The following is a 21,835-nucleotide window of genomic DNA, read 5'->3' as shown; positions in this document are numbered from 1 at the left end:
ACATCCAAATTTCCTTATGGTATAGTGAGTCTAGTGTTAGAGTTAGTTGGTTATCTCATATTGATTTGTGTGTTCTTTTTATATGCATTTGTATTTTTCTCCCTTTTGTGGTGTTTTTTCATTTTCTCTTAACATGAGAGTGGTTTTATATTTATATTTTTTTGTTGGGCATCATGAAGATAATGAATGGCATTAGGATTAGGTTGTAATACCTTGTGTTATCGTCCCAAAAAAATAATCACCTACAATCATCCCACTCACTCTTTCTGGTGTTCATTATTATTCCCCTTAGCACAATAATGATTCTACATCTATATGTTTTCATTGGTCATTATGAAGACACATAATGAAGTTAGGACTTGGTTGTCATACCATGCATCATCACCAAAAAAATAACTTATGTTAATAACCAGATGAGGTCGATTAATGAAGAGATCTCCAAATATGAACATTTCATTTTTGTTTTTGTTGATTTCATTGACTTCGAGATAAGGAAGTATGATACAATTTACATTTTCTATGTCTTAGTATACCTCTCTTCTACACTTCACTTTAAAAGAACGCTTCATTTCAGAAGAACATTTTGATCATCTTAATTTGGGGATTTAATTTGAGTTTGGGTCTTGGTTCATGTTTACTAAACTTCATGTTATAGGATGTCAAAGGAATTAATTAATTTTGGAGATTACTCATGAAAATGTATGCATGTGTATGCATGTGCTAATTACCTTAAGAACAATTTGGTTAGATTTCAAGAAAGCTTATTATTTCACCCAAGATATGGTTTTAGTAAGAGGATTGTTTGAAATACATTCAAGATGACGTCTCATGTAGGTTGCAAAAGTTGGAACCCTCTGTCCTAAATGGTTTAATTAGAAGTGAAATCGTGTAGGTAAAGTAGGTTAGGTGTCATCAATGCATAAAGTGTAGTCCTAGGGTTTAAGGACGTGTAATGTCCCCAATTTATTAAATGAAAGGGGAAAGTGTTTTTTGAGAAAAAGGCCGAAGGGGGCACAAGTCACTTGGAGAAATAAAGAAGATTCCACTTGAGGGACTTTATCAATAAAAAATAAAAATAAAGGTGCTTCTAGAAGATCGAAGAAAGGTCCGACAAATATTTAAAAGGGGAGAGGAAGTACTTCTTGGGAATTTTGATTTGTGATTATTTATTGATGATTGATTAAGACTCAAGTGAGTCTAACATGAGGATTTTAGGTGAAACTCTCTAACTAGTTTCAGTGGACTTCGAGTACCACCTTAGTTGGCTTGCAAAGAAATTATTCAAATTTCTCATTTGTACTTCATTATAGGTGCTTTTGGAGCAGTTATTCGTGGGCCGAGTTGATATCTATTTTTCAAATACATTTTGGAGGTTGAGTTATTATCTATTTCAAGGGTTAAGATTCTCCAGCTTAGAGGTTGATTTTCTATTATTTCTCAAAGGCCGAATTCTGCTTATCAAGTGGGTCGAATTGTTGGCATTGAGAGGGGTTGAATTTGCATTATCTTTGAGGTCAAGTTTCTTCTTCTTTGTGAGGTTCGAGTTCTTCAATTTTCCAGAGGTGGTCGAGTTGGCACTGATGGAGGAATCAAATTGCTAAGAAGGTTGATTTCATCTTCCTAAAGTTTGAATTGCTGGTATTTTTAGAGGCCAAGTTGCCTTTTCTTGGAGGGTCCAATTCACTTTCATAAGGAGGTCAATTTCTTCATTTTGTTCCAAAAATTCAAGTTTATTAATTGGACCAAACCACATATATTTCCTGGAGGTCCAGTTTACTATCCACAGGTCGAGTTCTTCCATTGGGCTTGTGTTCATCTTAAGAGGCCAAGTTCTATTATCTATTGGTGATCGAGTTGTGAATCTAAGATGAATTTGTTGAGGGGGGTAAGTCACTTATTTTTCCAAGCCAAGTCTACTTTTAAAGGACGAATTTCACTCTTCTTGTCAGTCGCTCTAGTCTAATCTATTGTCGGAGTTGGATCCTAGGTTCATCATTGCTTTTGCATCAAGATTCCAATCAAGTTAATAAAAGCCTTTGATTTTCCCTTCATATCTTCTTAATGAATGTGTTCATTACTTTGCATTACAAGTGTTTGATGAAATTTTTGTTCACTAAATGTTTGACAAAAATCATTAAAGAAAATTTTAAATTTTTTTTGGGTTGAATAACGTATTTCAGTTTATAATATATTAAGGTGGTATTAGAGCATGATCTTGGCTAGTTTTGGGCCTTAAGAAAAGTACCCATGGGAGGAAAACAAGATCCAAAACTAAACAATATGGCAACTACCATGAACAAAATAATCAGAATGCAAAAGATAATGATTGAGATGATGGGGAAGTTGACTAATACCACATTGAGAAATTAGAGCCATTCTCCTTTGTATGGAAGAGCCACTAGACACACCATGCCAAATGTTTTGGGTGATACATTGAAGGGGAAGGACATGATTATAACAGAGGTGAAGTCATTTGCATCAAGTTTGAATGTGTACCAGTCATTGGGACCTTACATTAAGGAATCCCTCTCATTTTGAGAGTCTTTTCAACTGAGAGATAGGCACAAACCAATGGGGTTTCATACGAATTACGCAAGAATGATGGAATGGGTCAAAGCATGGGAATCACTAATGGTAGCAAAGGAAAATGAAAATTGTAGGTATGAAGATGAAAATGTAGTTAAATGTTGGGAAGCAAAAAGTAATGATCTAGGGGATTAAAAAAGTGCTCAAAATCACTTGAAACTAGTGCTAAATCGTAGATCTCGTTTTTCTGACTCCAACAACCCTTGAATCGACTCAATTTGACACCATATGTGAAAGTTGTTGTATTCTAAGGATTATGGCAAACATCTAACAAGGCAACTTATAGGGTTGATTAGGCTGCTAACTGGGCAGGTCGTATAGTGATTTGGGATGATGTCACTAGGTTGACTGGGCAATATGAATGTTAGATGAGCCAATCCTGTGTTGACACATGGCAAGGTCATACAGGTTAGGTTGGCAGATTTTGATTGGTTGTTGTGTTTCAATTTGACCAATGAGGAGGCCCCATGTGGCCCACTGGGAAGACACCATGTGGTCCTCAAATTTTGTGCCAAAACTTTTGGTTTGTGGCTCGACAGGCCTCTGCCGAGTTTGATCGCACAACCCTATAGTTACAAATTGATCGTCAAACCGTTAAAGCACCGAAGTAGCTTATTAATACTCCGTGGAAAATTTCTATTTAAAATGTAATTGTTTTGGAGTTGGTGGGGGGGCGGGGTGGAGCTAGACACGTGGCCCCAACCCCAGGTCGTATGACATGCATTGTGACCATGGTGGAAGTGGAGGGGGCAGACGGTTAGCCTAACCCCTGGTTCCATTTATGGTAAGAGACCACAGACGGGGGTTGCGGAAGAGGGATGGAGTGTGGCCCCATCCCGCGGCCATAGGGCCCTCCACATGACCAGGGACATAGAGCCAGTGGGCGCATGTGCTCTGACCCAAACCCCTATCCACATATAAGACCATATGACTAACCCTAGAGGCTAAAGAATCAACGTGTGGTCCCTATTGGCGCATTGAACAATTTGACAAATTGCACAATTTTCAGTAGAATTTTCGTTGTCCCCATGCCAATTTGTCGCCTGAAAGTTCTACCAAAGGAGGAAAACTTTGCTAGCTTTTCCAGTTTGTCCTTTTGCAGGACAAATAACAGAGAAATGAACAAGGAGGCCTATCTTGGCCATTTTTTTAGTCTTTTTGAGCTTAAGAAGAGCCTACATAGGGGTTTTTGGGTGTTATGGACATAATGGATTTTATTTTTTTTAATGATTTGAGCATTGTATATTGATGTAATTGACAGTTTGAGCATATAATATAAAGGGCCAACATTGGAAGTTGGACTCGAAGATGTAGCCCAGGAGAGATGAACTTCGTCATCTAATTGTTGTTTTGAGACATTGCATGTTGTCTATTTTTTTCTACTTAAATCTACAAAACTTAATTAAAATTAGTATGTTTATGTGCTTTTGAAATTTCAATCCATTGCCCACAAGACATAAATTGGCTTGCAATTTTTTCAAGAAATATTCAATTTTTTATTTCAGATCAGTTTGGTATCAGAGCATGGTTGTTTTGAAAGTTTGATTATTTTTTCAAGTGTTTCTTGAATGATTACAAGGTCTAAATTGAAGAGAGGAGGAGTTCTTGAAGAACCAAACCCTCAAATTAGTTCAAGGAGTTCACAAACTCCAGAAACTCCATTAGTCATGACACATGAAGAAGGACAGGAACTGATGTCATATTTCAGAAATGCTTTCTATGATATGTTAGAGATGGTGAAAGGGTTGTACAATGAAAGAACAATAAGGTTGCAAGGATAAATTTATAATCAACAAAAAGGTAATGGTGGTGATTGGAGCAAGCCTCCAGCTCCACCTCCTCCTTCACCTCCATCCTCTTCTCCTTATTCACCTCCTCCGAAGGCCTAGGAATCCCTTGATCGGTAATGGTCGGATACATGGTAAAGCCTGAGGGTGGAGGCGAGAAAATTCCTCAACGTATTAGAGAAGAAATTATGAGGCATCCAATCTTGATTTGGTTTTGTGATCTTGACACTGGTTTAGGTGAGGTCACGATATGGTGAGGGTGGAGGTGTTTTAAGCTCTAGATTCCCTTCATTGTTTATGGATTGGTTCGTCCCATGAGATCCCACATTCAGGCTTGGAATATGGCAAGGGGGTGATTGGCTGAAATATAGATTTGGTTGATGCAATCTATAGTTGGGCAATATGTGGAAGTCCTGAACCTGGTTGGATTTTTCCTATGTTAAATAAGAGCTAAGTCCCTCTTGCTTTTGATGAGTAAATGTACTTGTTATTATGTGGTTTTAATGGTTGTTATCTCATTGTTATTTATCTGGCTATAAAAATGGTTATTTGATAGTTCTTATTCATGGATCTTTTCATGATTTTACTTGTAATTGAATGAATAATGAATGCAAGACCTAATTGATGTTATGAAAACTAAAGTGAGAAGGCAGTGACCTATAGGTTGCAGGTTTACCAAGTGTTTGATGGAATTTCAGTCCTGGTTGGGTAAGGTCAGGAAAGTCCTGGTTCCAGTTTTGGTTTACATGCATTATTTCTATGTCTTTTATGAGTTTTGTAAGTTTCATGGAGTTCTGGGCAGAGACTGGGTCCTAGCCCTAGAAAAAAGCCTTAAATCTCACAGTCGTTGGCATAGAACTGGAAGTAAAAGGCTATAGTCACACTCAGACAGGCCCTTGAGAGAGAATGGAGGCTCTTAGTCGCTTGCAGGGCTTGTAATGGGAGTGATTGGGGCTCTAAGTTAGTGAAAAGGACAATCATCTTAGGGGATGGACACCTGGAGGGGTTGGGTTGCTCCTGAAGGTCCTGTAGCACCTGAGGGAAGTCAGTAAGGTCTCAAGTTTTTGACTCCATTTCCTTAAGGTCATATAGGAGTTTGAGTCTTATCATAGTGACCCTTAGCTCATGTTTACCACGGGCAAACCGGTGAAAGTGGGTAAATGTGGGAGGAAGCGATTACAGGGTCGTATCAGAGCGGGTTGTGCTCTCTTGGGTAAAGTCTAATGTTGTCAAGGTTATGGTTGTCATGCATGGGGTCATGGTATATGGTTTACATGGTCATGAATGATGTTATTATGTTGTTATGCTTATGTGTTCATATGATTATATGGATATGCTTATGATTATAAATGTACATTCTAATGTGGACTAATCTTGCAGATGAGATAAACCTCCCTTGAACATCACTAAGGTATGGATTTAATTTTGGTATCTATTTGGTTTATCTAACATGGTACACTTTCAAGAAGAATAGAATCAAATATGACGAGAAAAATGGTATACTACAGTTCCCATGACTGTCCATACAGATTGGTTGGGCAGTAAGGAGAAGAGTATTCTACTGGTATAGCAGATACATTAAGGAGATTTAGGGAAGAGATTAGAAGTTGCAAAGCAGAAAATGACATGTTGGTTGAGGCTCACGAAAGGATTTTGAGGGATTAGGAGAAGCAGGTAGAGGTTAATGCAGAAATCCTTCAGTTCTTTTCAACGTTACAGAGACATGGACAGTTGAGGATCAGTCAAGAGAAATAAGAGAAAACTAATGGAGCCTATGGTAGGAGGTATTGGTCCGGATACAAGTTGGATAAAGGGGATAGAGTTAAAGGTGGAAGATCATTGGATACACTTTACAGGAGGATTGGTATGTATGGACATCATTCTAATTCCTCGTCTAGGAGACATCATCACAATCATCACCATCATCATCCCTATAGGAGGCATGAATACTTACCTGAGGACTTTAAGAAATTCAAGCCTCCTACATTTGATGGAGAGATGAAGAAGGAAGAAAATGCAAAGGCATGGTTCCTTGGGATGAAGAAATCCAAGCTATCCACCTTTAGTCTTAAAGGAAAAGAAGATATTTGGTGGGAAGATGTGAAGAATTTCAGGGGCATTCGAAAAGACGAGTTGATTTGGGAGGATTTTGAGAGACTCTTCAAGGAGAAGTACTTTTCGAATAGGTATTATGATGACAGAGATAGAAAGTTTTAGGAGCTACAGATGGGTTCTATGACAGATTCTGAGTACACTAGTAGGTTCCTGGAGCTGTTGAGGTATGTGCCTTATCTCAAGGATGAGAAGGATAAGATTTAGAGGTTCATCAGTGGGTTTCCAACAAAATATAGAGATTGGATTGAGTTTTATGAGCCTGGATCGCTAGAGGAAGTCATCCAAAAATTGAAGCATTGTTATGAGAAGTCAAAGCGCAAAGTTGAGCCTAAACATGACTTGAAGGGAAATGAGAAAGTTAAAGGGAAGTGGCCACCAAAGTGGGGAATACCTCAAGATGCAGGTGAGAAAGAAAATGTGGTTCCTTACAAGAAGTTCAATACAATTGAGAAGGGGCATGGGTCGCATCCTGGAGAGAAGCAAACTAGAGGTGATGGTAGAGGACCGTTGTAGTGTTGGATATGTGGCAAAGATCATCGTAAGAAGTATTTTCCATTATACCAGGGAGGTAGGCCTCAGATATATAGTGCTCAGGAGGTGCAGACAGTTGGGGATGTTGGTCATAGTATTCCTCGGATCTATGCAGTTGTGGACAACAAGCAAGCAGATCACTTGGCATCCATTATTAAGATGGAGGGTAAGATTTGTGGTCGAGTCATTTCTATTTTGATTTATCCTGGATCTAATTATAGTTATGTTAATCCTGACCTGGTGGATAAGTGTGGCTTGAGAAAATAAGTGCATGCAGAGTATTGGTTGGTGTAGTTGGATATAAGTAATAAGAAAAGGGTGCATCACTGGGTAAGAGCATGTGCATTCGAGTTGAATGGTATACCTATAACAACACATTTGAATGTAATTCCATTAGGATCATATAGTATGGTTTTGGGTATGGATTGGTTGTATCTTCACAAGACAAAAGTAGATTGTGATGACAAGGCTGTTGAGTTCCTAGATGACAATGGGGAAAAGAGAATCCTACAATTTTGGGATGTGTTCCTACTAGAGATTTCAGATTTGACTCCCCACACGGAAGTGGATTTTTCTATTGAGTTGGTACCAGGGCAGCACCAGCATCAAAAGAACCTTATAGATGAGCACACCATAGTTGGTGGAGTTAAAGTTGACATTGAAATAAATGCTTGATAAGGGATACATTAGGCCAAGTGTATTGCCTTGGGGTGCACTAGTAATGCTCGTGAAGAAGAAGGATGGTACTCTCAGGTTGTGCATTGATTACATGAAACTAAACAAGGTGATGGTCAAGAACAAATATCCGTTGTCGAGGATTGGTGACTTGTTCGATTAGTTGAAGGGAGCAGTATTGTTCCCAAAGATTGACTTGAGATCAGGATACCATCAGGTACACATCAAAGAAGAAGACATCTATAAGATTTCCTTCAGGACCAGGTATGGGAATTATGAGTTTGTTGTAGTTCCATTCAATTTGAATAATGATCCAGCTACTTTTATGTGCTTGATGAATAGTGTGTTGTGTCCTTATCTGGACAAGTTTGTTATTATATTGATTGATGACATCCTGATATATTCGAAGAATGAGGAAGATCATGTCAAGCATTTAGCAACAATGTTGAGGTTGCTAAGAGAACATCAATTGTATGCCAAGATTATCAAGTGCAGTTTCTTTTAGGCAGAGGTGCACTACTTGGGACATCTTGTCTCCAGCGAAGGCATAGCAGTAGATCCAGAGAAGGTAAGAGTTATCATGGAGAGGGAAGCTCCTAGTAATGTGGATGAAATCAGATCATTCATGGGGTTAGCATGTTACTATAGGAGGTTCATCAGGAACTTCTCATGCATTTCCTCCCCTATTACATCATTACATAGGCAAGGTAAGAAGTTTGAATCGACAGTGGAGTGTGCAGTCGGTTTTGAACAATTAAAGCAATTGTTGATGAATGCTACTATAGGAGGTTCATCAGGAACTTCTCATGCATTTCCTACCTTATAATATCATTACAGAGGCAAGGTAATAAGTTTGAATGGATAGTGGAGTGTGCAGTCAGTTTTGAACAATTAAAGCAATTGTTGACAAATGCTCTGGTGTTAAAATTTGTAGATCTGGATAAAGGGTTTGTAGTGTGTACAAATTCTTGCAAAAGAGGGCTTGGTGGAGTCCTTATTCAAGAGGGACAAGGGATATGTTATGATTCCAAGAAATTGAATGATCACGAGAAAAATTATCTGACTCGTGATCTTGAGTTGGCGACTATTCTTCATACCTTGAAGATGTGGAGACATTATCTTCTTTGAAGGAGTTTTGTGTTAATAAGCGATCACAACGAGTTGAGATATCTACTTGACCAACCGAATCTGAACTTCAGACAAGCTAGATGGTTAGTCACAATCAGAGAGTTTGACTTTGAGATCATATACATCAAGGGTAAGGAGAACAAGGTTGTAGATGCACTCAGTAAGAAAGTGCAGTTGAACCATGTTGTAGTAGTGAGCTCATATGGGATATATTTACATGATCGGAAATTACAGATAGGACAACAAGATGACAGGTACATAGAGCTTATGCATAGGCTACAATAGGGTATAGGTGACCAAGATGTATACTACCATCTCACGACAGATGACTTGGTGAGATTTAGGGACATGACTTATGTGTCAGATGACAGTGAACTCAAGAAGTTTATCTTGAGGGAGTTTCATGTAAAATTGTATTCAGGTCACCTAGGATACCAAAATACATTGATAGCAGTGAAGAAGTTCTATTATTGGCTGAATCTGAAGAAGGAAGTGGAAAAATTCATGGCTAGACGTTTGGACTGTTAGCAGATGAAAGAAGATTGTAATAATCTAGGTGGATTGCTTTAACCTATTCTGGTTCCAGAATGAAAATGGGAGGTCATTTCATGGATTTCATTAAAGACCTTCTGAGGAAATCGAGGCAACATGATTCTATCATGGTTTTGATATATAGGTTGAGCAAGGTAGCTCACTTTATTGCAGTAAAGACTACCTATTCAGCTAGTGAGGTAACACAAGTCTTCATTAGGGAGATCATGAGATTGCATAGTGTTCCAAAGAAGATTGTGTCGGACAGGGATGCCAAGTTCACTTCCAAGTTTTGGAAGGAGTTGTTTGCAAGTTTGGGGACAAAGTTGGCCTTCAATACAACTTATCATCCACATAAAAATGGACAGACTGTAGGATATGCTGAGGATTTATGTGATGCACTAGAAGAGGAGATGGGAGGAGTACCTTCCATTAGTTGAGTTTTCTTATAACAACAGTTATAAAGATTCATTAAGGATTAGTCCTTTTGAGGCATTGTATGGGCTGAGTTGTAACACTCCCATCAGTTGGAGTGATCCAATGAACAAGGTACTTATTGGACCGGACATGTTGGTAGACATTGAACAAGAAATGCAGGTTATAAAGAAGAATCTAAAGGCAGCACAGGACATGCAAAAGAGTTATGCAGACTAACACAGGGCATTTAAGGAGTTTCAGGTTGGAGAGCATATGCATTTATGCATCAAGCCCAAGAAGAGCTCCTTGAGGATTCAATCATGTGCCAAGTTGGAACCATGATATTATGGGCCTTTTGAGATCCTTGAGAGGATTGGACTAGTGGCCTACAGACTTGCACCGCCTCTGATAGTGAAGGTCCATGATGTTATTCATGTTTCATTGCTTAAAAGATATGTAAAAGATGTTGATCATGTTATTGATTCGTCTGTATTGTAGGTGGATCAAGAAGGAGAATTGCAGCAGAAACATCTCATGCTCCAGAATAGAGAAATCAAGCAAGTTAAAGTGCAGTGGAAGCACTTTAGGCCCGACGAAGCTACATAGGAGATGGTTGATTAGATGAGGGCAATGTATCCCTCATTGTTTTCTAGTGGAGGCAAATGAGTTTTTGGTATTAAACATATTTATGTATGGTTGCTATTGTAAATACCGCCATGAGATGTGTTATAAAGCTCCAATAAGTGGTATGGTTGTCATGTTTTCATGTTTTCATGATGGTTTTTCTTTTGAGTATGTTGTTATTGTAAATATTGCAATGAGCTAGGTTATAAATCTCTATGGGCAATATGTTTTGCTTTTCAGTGGTTTCGCTGGTTCTAGGTGTCATAGAATAGTGAGGACGGTGTTCCCTAAGGGGGAGGGGTCTGTAACAAGCTTGGGTTAAAATTTCATGTAATAAAAGTTAATAAAGGAAAAATAATACCACAGTCAAGGGACACTTATTCCAAGCTGAATGTTGGGAAAAATATCCTAGTGGGCATCACTTGATGTGTTTATGGCTAAGGGGAAATTGACAAAGGCAATGGCAAAGGCTTTGAAAAGGAAAAAAAGAATTATTGGTATTTTATTTATGAAAATAAAGGAAATTAGGAGAAAATGGAGGTGAAAGGTCACAAGTTGCATGTGAGGAGGAAAATGAAGGAAAATAATGGAAAATTGAAGAAATTAGAGGCATGAATAATAAAAAGACATCAAAGCATTAGTTGGTAGCCTTCTTTTTAGTAGAATTTGGAATTAGTTTTCAAAGAGGAGAAGAGCACCAAGAGGAGAAGGAAAGCAAACAAGAAAAGAAAGGACAAAGAAATCAAAAGAAGGACAAGGAAATCCAAGCAAGGACAAGGAAAGAAAAGGAAATCAATGATCAAGTAGCTTCAACAGGAATACTTGCAGGTAACAGGTTGCATGTATGATTTCCTAGCTGGTTTTGGCATGCATGGTGTGTGCATGTTGGTATTTGGTTCTCTTGTTTTCATTGCCATGGGTTTTGTCAGGTTTGACAGTGGATTTTAGCCTAGAATTTCCATTTCTAGAAAGCCATGGTGTGATGGGGTTGCTCTCGTTTTGAGCTTTGGATTGTCGAAATATTTTGGATCCGGGTGAGGTGGTCTCAAGAAAATTCCCAAAGGCCTAGGAATCCCTTAACTAATAATGGAAGGATACACAATAGAGCTTGTGGGTAGAGACAGGAAAGTTCCTAAAGGTATTGGAGAAGAAATTCTGAGGTATCCAAGCTCACTTTCGTTTTGTGATCTCGACATCGATTTAGGTGAGGTCACGGTATGGTGAGGATGGAGGTAATTTAACGTTTGGATTCCCTTGGTTGTTTATGGATTGGTTTATCCCATGAGATCCCACATTCATGCTTTGAGTATGACATGGTGGTGATTGGCTAAAAGAAAGATTTGGTTCAGCCAATCTATGGTCGGGTGGTACGTGGAAGTCCCGAACCTAGTTAGCTTTTTCCTATGTTTAATAAGAGATAAGTTCATATTTCTTTTTATGAGTAAATGTGCTTGTTATTATGTTCATATGCTGCTAATAAGCATGGTTATTTGATAGTTCTTAGTAATGGATCTTTTCATTCTTTTAGTTGTAATTAAATGAACAATAAATGGAAGGCCTGATTGATATTATGACAGCTAAAGTGAGAAGAAAACAACCCTTCATGTTAAACCTCATATAATTTTTTAGATCATTATGTTCAGATTTGCATTCATGACCTGTAGGTTGTAGGTTTACAAAGTGTTTGATGGAATGTCAGTCCCGGTTGGGAAAGGTAAGGTCAAGTCCTGGCTTCAGTTTTGGGTTACAAGTATTTCTTTATGTCTTTTATGAGTTCTAGAAGTTTCATGGAGTTTTGGGCAGAGACTGGGTCTTAGCCTTGTAAAACAACCTTAAATATCACAGTTGCTAGCATAGCACGGGCAGAAAAAGGCTATAGTCACAGTCAGGCAGGTTCATGAGAACGACTGGAGGCTCTCAGTCGCTTGGAGGGCTTGGCAAGGGAGCAACTAGGGCTCTAAGTCAGTTAAAAGGAGAGGCATCTCAAGGGATGGACACTTGGAGGGGTTAGGTTTTTCATGAAGGTCTTGTAGCACTTGAGGAAAGTCAGTAAGGTCTCAAGTTATCAAATCCATTTCCTTAAGGTCACATAGGAGGTTGAGTCTTATTATAGTGACCCTAAGCTCATGTTTACCCTGGGCAAGTTGGTGAAAGTGGGTAAATGTGGGAGGTGGTGGTTACATTGTTCGTGATTTTCATTTTTCTAGGTCTTTCTAGGATAAAGAATAAATTTTTTCATGTCATAGTCCCATTTGGACTCATTGTAATAGAGGAAAATATTTATTTTATCAAGAAAAAGCCATTTATAAGCCTAAGACCAAGTCAACCCCAAGGAGCAGAGAAAGCCAATATAAAGGAGGGGAATTCGACCCTTAAGAAAGGCTATATAAAAGAGAGTAGTTCAACCCATTTGGACACTCATCAAGCACAAGTTCAATTTGCAATAGAAAAGGTGAAGAAGAGTAGATGGGAGGATGAAGAAGAGGAGAAGAACTCAAAGTTTGTCCAAGATAATATTCTTTTGTCTCACTTCTAGGGTTAGTGAAGCTACCAGTTGTAGAGGGGGGCGAAATTCTATTGTAAGAGATCAAAATTATGTGAAGCAGTTGCAGTGGATCGAAGTTGAAACATCATAGTAGCAATACCGAAGTTTTGGAAGTAGTCTTGAGGAATATGTTGCTGGGGGTTGGCTTGGGGCTTGGAGGATTTGTTGGGTTTGGTCTTTGGGTCTTGGAAGTCTCTTTGTAAGCAAATTATCAATAAGAAGAGAAGCATTTTTTCCTAATTTTTCCCCTGGTTTGGAGCCTATATCTTGTGTACCTTATCTATGTTATAGATCTGTTATGAAAATATAAGACAATGAAAATAAACCCAAGAAATAACAAGATATTCAACCCATTATTACATTATTCCCTTGGGTACCTCCCTTTGTACCCCATATTATCCCCCCTAGGTATGCTGCAATCTATTTGTGATCTTCATTATTTTTGGAAATTGCTTGGTGAACAAAATTAAAGAAGTAATAAAAGGCTAACTAATATCACAATTAATTATCAAGATAAGGAAAATGTTATAATCTACAAGTCCCCATATTTTCCAACGAAATCAAGGGTAAATCATAAAGGCCTATATTTGAATGGAAAAGAGGAAAAATTCACAACCAACAAAATTACATTTGTGAAGTCAAAGACATGGTAAAATTAACATTCTCATCAAAATAAAGAGTGGAAATATATGAATTTGGTAGCACACTGCTAATCCATCCTTCTTGTGGTGGATTGTGAAAAAGAAATGATAACATAAGTTCAAAGACTTAGTCTACACTAGTGCTTGAAGGAAGAGGAAATCCAATCAACTAAAACAAGAAGATAAAGAGTAAGAGGTATGCATCAAGTAATACACCTTCTATTTTTCATTGCTATAATAAGAAATGCCATAGAGCTACTAACTATTGGTATTCTAAAGTACATATATTTTTTGTAGAAAGAAAGGGCAAAGTGCTAACAACAATCAATACTCAAAGGCATATTCATTTTCTGGGAAGAAAGGCCATCTTGAGGCATCATGTTGGGATGAACAAGCCACATGCCATAAGCCAAGTTTATTTCAATGGAGGACTAGTAAGAGGCCTTCCCCAACCCAACAATGTACTCAAAGGCATCAAAAGAAAAGAAGGATGTAGTAGTCCATGCAATACTAAGATTTTTTTCCACCACTACAGGTTGAGTGGACACTAGGAATTGAAGTGTTAGATGCTTCATCCCATAAAATACATGACCAAGAGAACAACAATGTGGAGAGTGAAATCTAAAGGAGATTAAAAGCTACTAACTTAGTTCCCAAGAAACAGAAAGTGTTGTATATTTGTAACAACACAAGAGATGTTTCAGGAGCCAACAGGTTTGCCTCCTAAGAGGGAGATTCAGCATGAAATCCATTTGCATCCAGATTGTCCTCTTCCAAACATAGGCATGTACCACATGTCTATTATGGAGAATGTTGAAATAAAGAAGCAAATCAAGGACTTTTTGGACAAGGGTTTCATAAGGCCAAGTACTTCGAAAGAAAGATGGCACTTGGCGTATGTGTGTTGATTTCAGGGCCTTGAACAAGATAACGGTAAAGAATCGTTACCCACTCCCAAGGATAGATGATTTGATAGACCAGCTGAAAGATGCTCGATATTTCACTAAGCTAGACTTGCGCAGTGGATATCATCAAGTAAGAATTGAAGAAAGTGACATTTGGAAGACAGCCTTTAAAACCAAACAAGGACTCTTTGAGTGGCTTGTGATGTCGTTTGGTTTGTGCAATGCACTTGCAACTTTCATGCGGGTAATGGATGATGTCTTGCGTCCTTTTCTTGATGATTTCGTTATTTTCTACTTAGATGACATCTTAATTTTCAACAAGTCTAGAGAAGATCATGTCATGCATGTTAGAAAAGTACTTGATGTTTTGAAGAAGAATCAGTTATTTCTTAAAATGTCAAAGTGTGAATTTGGAAAGACTTCTTTGGTTTATTTGGGACACATAGTAGGAGGAGGTGCTTTGAGAATTGATCCTGCTAAGATTGAGGCTATTGTGAAGTGGCCTACTCCCAAATCCATAACAGAGGTAAGAAGTTTTTTGGGTGCAGCTCAATATTGGAGGAAGTTTATCTCTAACTTCTCTTCTATAGTAGCTCCTATGCATGCAGTGACAAGTGTGAAGCATGCTTTCCAATGGGGAGGCAAGCAGCAAAAAGCTTTTGAATCTTTGAAAGAGAAGATTAGTTCAGCTCCAGTCCTTGCATTACCGGATTTGAGACAACCATTTGAGATACAAACGGATACTAGTGATTATGCTATGGGTGCAGTTCTTTTACATCATGGTAAGCCTATTGCTTTTCATTCTGAAACTTTTAATGGTGCTGTTGTAAATTATCCTACATATGATAAGGAGTTGTATGCATTGGTACAAAGTGTCAAAAAGTGGAAACACTACTTGATGGGCAAAGAAATTGTTATACATACCGACCATCAACCCTTACAGTACTTGCAATCACAAAGCAAGTTACAACAGTCACGACACTTCAGATGGATGGGCTTCTTGCAACAGTTCCATTTGGTAATAAGGTATAAGAAAGGTACTTTGAATAAGATTGCTGATATGCTTTCAAGGCCTATTATTGGTGTTGTTACTTTACTTAAGAATGATTCCATTGTACATAATAGTTACATAGAACAATATGCATCTGATGATGACTTTAAAGATGTGTATGCTAACTTGAGTAAAGGAAATCATGTAGAGGAAAATGACTATCACATGCATAACAATTTGCTGTTTCATTTGGGCAAGTTGTGTATACCACAGGGGGAGAGGATAAATTTCATAAGAGAAGCTCATTCTTCTCTTATTGCTGGCCATTTTGGTGTGAGCAAAACAGTTGCACATCTACAGAGGTATTGCTATTGGCCTCGCATGGTAGATTCTGTTTCAAGGTACATAAGAGGTTGTTCATTATGTGCTACAAGCAAGCCTAGCAACAGGAAGCTTGGTTTCTATACTCCTTTGCCGGTACCTTCTAGACCATGGGAGAGCATCTCTATGGATTTTGTAGGAGGTTTGCCAAAATCTCGAAAGCAGCATGATTATTTATATGTAGTAGTTGATCGTTTCAGCAAAATGTGTATACTTATGCCTTGTAAGAAAACTATAACTGCTAAACAAACTGCTGAATTATTTTTTCATCATGTATGGATTCACTTTGGTTTGCCTACTTCCATTATTAGTGACAGGGATTCCATATTTGTGGGAAATTTTTGGTCCAACCTATGGGAGATGATTGACACGAAGTTGAAGAAAAGTATTGCTTTCCATCCGCAAATAGATGGACAAACTGAAGTTGTGAACAGAACCATTGTGCACCTCTTGAGAGGTTATTGCAGCAAGCATCCCAAGCTTTGGGATGAACATTTGCACTACATACAGCATGCTTACAATCGTGCCAAGCACTCTTCCACAAACACCTCACCGTTTGAAGCTTGTTTTGGTTACTTGCCAAAATCACCTCTTGATTTCATTCTTGAGAAAGATGTTGCCATTGAGGGACATAGTGACATTGACAAAGCTTGTTCATTCATTGAAAGAATTCAGCAAATACATCAGCAAATTCAAGAACAGCTTGAGAAGAGTCAAGGCAAGTACAAGGAAAGACACGACAAGCATAGAGTCGATCACAAGTTTCAAGAAGGAGACGAGGTATGGCTGTACATTAGTAAGGAAAGGATGCAAGGAGAAGGTAAAAAGTTGAAGCCTATTCGTTATGTTCCATTCAAAATCCTCAAGAAGGTTGGAAATAATGCTTTTCAATTAGATTTGCCTTCCTACATGCAAATGTATTCTGTTGTCAATGTGGAGAACTTACGTTTGTATGAACCTCCTTTGATTGCTAATCATGAAAGTGTTGTTCAGCTGCCATCTATAGAAGATTTCTCGCCAAAATTCTTAGATGAGCTGAAAGAAGATACAATCCTTGACAGAAGGACACACACTTCAAGGAGGGGCAGTGTAGATTATGTTCGGGTTGGTTTCAAAGGCAGCAAACCGAACAAGGCAAAGTGGATGGAGGTGGACAGAGTGAGGGAGCTGTACCCTCACCTCTTTAATAGGTAGTTGAAGGCTTTTGGGGTCCAAAAGCTTCCCAATGGGGAGGTGTGATTAGGTGCTCATGTCCTAAGTGTCGTAAAATGCTCAAAATTTAAAGTGCTTAGAACTGGTTCAAAGTTAAATGACTGAAAAGTGCTTGTCTTCTCGATTCCGGTGCTGCAAACAGTTCGAAAAACGGTCACCGTATGAGGAAGTTATGGCAAAAAGAAGAATTTGTCCATAACATTAGAAATTTTAATTTTTCAAAAAAAAAATTAAAAAAGGAATATTCCGCCTGGCATGAAATCCGAGGCAACCACCAAACATTAAATGTAACTGCAGTTAAGTTGGCGAAATTTTGGCAGGAGCGCCAAATTTGGCGGACCCGCCATAATTGGTGGAGCTATCTGGAGTTAACTAAAGTTAGCTGGAGTTTTTCTAGGGAAAAACTGGAGAAACTTTAAATGGCCATAACTTTGGCTAGGAAAGTCAGTTTTAGACGATTTTTTTTTTTATTTTGGGTATGTTCGACCTTTTGAAGCCATTGGTTCAGGTCTTACAGCCATCTGAGGTCATTTGCAGAGGTTTTGGAGCCGTGAAAGTTCTAGGAGCCACCAGGGCCCAGTTTTGTGAAGACTGTATAGGGTTGCAGGTATCCATTGGAGGTGATCCAATAGTCAATCCTGAAGGATTCAAGTGTTATGAATCTATTTTTACCATCTATTTCTCCTGTAGATGCTTCTATTCAGCTGTATTTTCAATTTGAGCATTTAATAAAAACAAGGACAAGCCCGGTTGGGAGCTTTGGACACAGCAAACGTAGTCCTGGAGGGGGTGAACCGCTTTATCAACTTCTTTTACATTTGTATTTGATTTATTTTGCAGATCAAATTCGTTTTAATGTGTTAAACAGTAAAAGGAAATAACTCTGCTATGCTTAAATGGGTCATGAACAACTGAAAATTTCATGTGTTTTCTTTCTACAAGACATGGAAATCTTTTAAACATGTTTAATTCTAAATTGAATACCTTGCAAACAAATTTCAAGTAGTTTCAAATTCAGATCACAAGCATATGAGTAGATGTTAAAAGATCTCTTTTAGAGGTTGATTATTGATTCATTAATATGGTATCTAATCTTGTTGCCAAAGCTTGTTGATGACAACGTTGATAGGAAACAATGGCGGTTGGTGCCAAAGAAAAGTGATGTTAACATTGTGGCAGGAAAAGGATTAATGGTCCATGCAGATGACTTCAAGTTGCAAGATCGTACATTGCTAGAACAATCATGCCACAAGGAATGTTGTATGTGGCGGTATGTAAGTAAAAGATTACATGGAAACTGTATTAGCTTTTAGCTAGTTATGTGACAACTTAATGATAATTCATTGTAATGATTTTATAAAAATGGTTAAGGGATGGAATCCCTTATAAGCCATTGAGGGGGGTGAAAACCCTCACGAGCGTTTAATAAAGAGATTAAACGTTTGCTGGTTTTCACCCTACGGGGTTTCCACGGTATATTGGTGTTCAATGGTGTGATTGTCTTTTGGGTCAATTTGATGATGATGAATCCTTGATGTTGATGGTTCTTTATTTGATGGCATAATCATAATGTCCAAGTATGAGATTAGTTAATATGGTTAAGGAAATCATGAAAAGGATGCAAGGATTCATGAGACAGGTTATGTTATTACATTACCACAGTGGTGGTTAATGGTTGTGCAACGTACTGTCTTTTATTGCAAATTATTTGATGTACTAATGAACTTTATATCTAATGGTTAATGATGAATTGGATAATCACTGGTGGGTAATTTGTATAAAAAATTCTAACTCCCTGCTTTTACATGTGAGGTTACCGGAGTATGTGACAGGAAGCAAATCCTTGAAATAGAGAAAAATAATCAAATTATATAATTGTGACCTTGTCAATTATTGGGATTTGGATGAAATTCAAGTGTAAAGTGGTGCTCCATATTGTTACATGGAGCTTAAGAGAAAGTTGTGTAAGATGATGCCAATTCTAAAATGGAAGGGAATGTAATAACTTTCTTACCCTCTTTATTTTGATTATGTGTATATATATGATATGTAATTATATGGAAAATTATTATTATTTTTTAAGATATTGTTTAGCCTATATTGTTTAGACTTTTATATAAATAAAAAGAGTGAAAATTTAAGTTTTTTGGATAATTGTTACCTATTTTTTTATCTTCAAAATTATCATGTTATTATGGCTGATTTGGCTTATGTAAAGGCTTACATATTAATTGACAAAAGATACAATGTTAAAATACATTAATAGATTTAAACATATTTTTATTATATTTGTGACGGGTATTCTTTCATTTTCTTATAATTAAAGATAGAATGGAAGTGTCTATGTTCCTCACATGTTAGAAGTGTTATTAAATGGTGCCATCTTTTATGATTATTGTTTAATCTTATCCAAAAGAGCCTACACAAATCTTCAAGGATGTAGAATTCCTTTGTGCTTTAAATCCTAGTTTTTGGTCCTATTACTAACCAGATTAGCAGCCTTGACAAGGTTCGATCAAAGTGCTAAGCAGTAACTACATATATGAAGCACCCATTATCATCTCAACACAAGCTCCTCTCACTTTAGGCCTACTCCTACAATGCCACAAGGGTATCCCAGTGTACATACACTTCATCAACAAGCCTAAGAATAAAGTGCTAAGCAGTAACTACATATATGAAGCACCCATTATCACCTCAACACAAACTCCTCTCACTTTAGGCCTACTCCTACAATGCCACAAGGGTATCCCAGTGTACATACACTTCATCAACAAGCCTAAGAATACATACACCATTTTACAGGAATTCACTAAAATATGACAATACAATTTCTAGATTTTTTGTTATTTAAAATACATTTTTGAATACATAATTATGCAGATTAAACAATTTAAACTCAAGTTTTAAAAATCTCTTCTAGAATTTGATTAAAATTAACTGGAAAAAAATGTTAAAAATGTCATTTCATCTATAAATTAGACTATGCCTTAAAAAAAATTGATGTAAAGGAAAATGAAATAATAAAGAATTTAAATTGAAGATTTTCAACATTTATCACTAAGAGAGTTAAGTTAGAAACACTTAGTGCAAAATCAATAAAAAAATAATCAAATCTACTGAGGTGCAAAGCTCTTTTAGAGTAAAAAGCTATTTGATTCCTCTTATTAATTTTTATGAAATTTATGATGATATGTATGTACACATTGCTCTTCATTTTATATTTAAAAGAATTTTTACACTTATTTAAAAAATATATATTTATATATTCAAAAATGTTTTAAATTTTTTTAGAGATTTAAAATATGGAACATATTTTCATACTAGTTATGTAGTAATTGAATTTAAATTCAAAGTATTGCAAATTTTAAAATTCAAATTTAAATTTAAATTATCTCAATATGTGATTAAAAAAAATAGAAACACATAGTTTGCAAGTAGAAAATAAGGGAACGGCAAGGAAATCAAACATTTTAGGTAATGTTTTTAAATAGACTATATTAGAAAGGAATACCATGGGAAAAATCACCCGAGTATTCGAGAATCGGATGGACATGGGTGTGGTCAATTTTTTGACCACCCCATATCAGTGGGATTCCCGAATATTTCGGAAATCAGCAATCAACATAAAGATGGTCGAAAAAACATGGGTTGTCAAAACTCGATAGAAAACCACTAATGTTTACATGACATCATAACATCTCTACCATATTAGACTATATTGCACATAAATACCATAAGCGAATGCCATAATAAAAATAATTTTTATTTACAAAATAAGATATTATATCTTTTCCATTTTAAACTCAACAATAAAACAATAATATAGAAATCAAAATGATATAACTAAATAACAATCCAAAAGCACATTAACTAAATGAATCACATCATAAATGAAATACCAAATAAATAAATAAAATGTATGAGTTGCGATTCTCTCAATTTGAAACCAAACAAATAATTAATATTATAATTGATAATCCTTGGAAGTGTGTATTATGTAAACGAATATCCTACTTACTCATTAGTTTTAGCTTTAAAATAAAATCTCTTTGGAAGATATTACCTGCATTGCATTATATTATACAACTAGCATGTAAATTTTATTTAATTTTATGAATTGATTTATTTTAAAAACTGGGAAGAATGATTGGTATTCCCTCTATCCGAATTCAATTCCTACGAATACCATAATAAACTGAGGTAAATTCAATTTCCACGAATACCATAATAAACTTTGAGGTAATAGCCTGAAGGCAGGTTGAAAATAAAAACATATAGATTCCAGATATCGTTAGTACAAAAATATCTTTGTCATATATATAACTTCAAAATTAATTTTGGATTTTATTATGAAAGGCAATCTTCAAATTTAATTTTGGATTTTATTATGAAAGGCAATCTCACACAGAAAAAAATATTTGAACTGATTGTCAAAGAAACCGAAAAAAATGCGCATAACTTATTCAAAGAAACCTATTTTCATGATAACCCTCGCAAAACATCGCAGCTGATAGATTAGTCACGGAATACATCTTTACGAAGATTGAGTTTCATAAGTTTCTATTTAATAATATACATGTCATTGCATTTCTAAGACATTCCGTTTTCATTTTCTTGAACATTTAATTTTTTTCAACAAACACAGAGGTCTGCAATTTATTGCAATACCCAAAAGAAAAACTACTCTCAATAACAGAAGTATATCGATGCATATACTCGATCCATGTCATTGCATTTCTACGACAATCTATTTTCATTTCGCA

This window comes from Pinus tabuliformis, chromosome J, assembly GCF_031772625.1.
Source record: "Pinus tabuliformis cultivar Carrire ecotype Pingquan chromosome J, CPIR1, whole genome shotgun sequence".
NCBI lineage: Eukaryota > Viridiplantae > Streptophyta > Pinopsida > Pinales > Pinaceae > Pinus > Pinus tabuliformis.
This window is presented reverse-complemented; position numbering follows the sequence as displayed.